The sequence below is a fragment of the Octopus bimaculoides genome, chromosome 6, assembly GCF_001194135.2.
Source record: "Octopus bimaculoides isolate UCB-OBI-ISO-001 chromosome 6, ASM119413v2, whole genome shotgun sequence".
In the NCBI taxonomy this organism is placed as follows: Eukaryota; Metazoa; Mollusca; class Cephalopoda; order Octopoda; family Octopodidae; genus Octopus; species Octopus bimaculoides.
In genome coordinates, this window is record NC_068986.1 from 89,371,186 (window position 1) to 89,372,280 (window position 1,095).

Genomic DNA, 1,095 nt, shown 5'->3' on the forward strand with positions numbered 1-1,095 from the left:
CACTTTTACTAAAAGGAAGAATTACCCAGACATATTTATTAGGTTCTGGTTTAGAATATTTTCCGGTATTGTTTATAAATAGTCTTAGTTTATTATTATCGTTGAGACAAGGTTTTATTTGACTTTTATTTCCCTTATTTCTTGAAAGAATGTTAAGTTTGTTGCTATCGTTAGGTAATTTATGATTGAGGTTATCTTCGTATTTATTGTTATTATTTAAATTAAAAACTGTATCATTAATACTATTGCTATTAAAATTATTATTATTATTACTACCCATATCGGTTTCATAATTAGAATCTATATAATTAACCTTTTCTCTGTAACCTGCTTTTAATAAACATATGTAGGAATAAAGTATCCAATTATAACATTTTCTCCATTCCTTAAATTTATATATATATATATATACCATATGTATAAACTATGCGTTTTATCGTAATTAACTTCTTTCGCCTATTCGTTATAAGTTTTCGACCATCGTTTGTAAAGCATCTGCCACATACATTAACGTGCACCCATGTACAATCAAGTACTAACACAGAGAGACAAAGGAGAGAGAAAGAGAGAGAGTGAGAAAGAGAGAAAGAGACTCACAGGCACACACGTACACACAAATATTACAGATGGCAACTGACTGATAAACATACAAATAGATAACTGAATGCATGCATACATGCCTGCTTATTTTCTTTTCTTCTCTTGTGTATCGGTTAAAGCCAGCAGCCAAAATTGCAAAACATAAAATATAAAACGTGTAACACAGAAACAAAGCGAAAACAAAGAGAAATTTTTGCCTGTTTTTCCTTTGTAGATTTGTGTGATATGTCGACATCAAATAACTTATACATATACAAACGTATATATATATAGATATATATACAAAGGCACAAACACACGCGCATACATGCATTTATATACATATATATGGATGTGCGTGAATGTGTGTGCGTGCGTGCGTGCATGCGTGTGTGTGTGTGATTGTGTGTGTGTGTGTGTGTGTGTATGTGTGTGTGTGTATGTGTGTGTGTGAGTGTGTGTGCACTTATGCGCAAAGGCATATGATTGTGCTTCTATCTCTTCAAAGTTTCACCG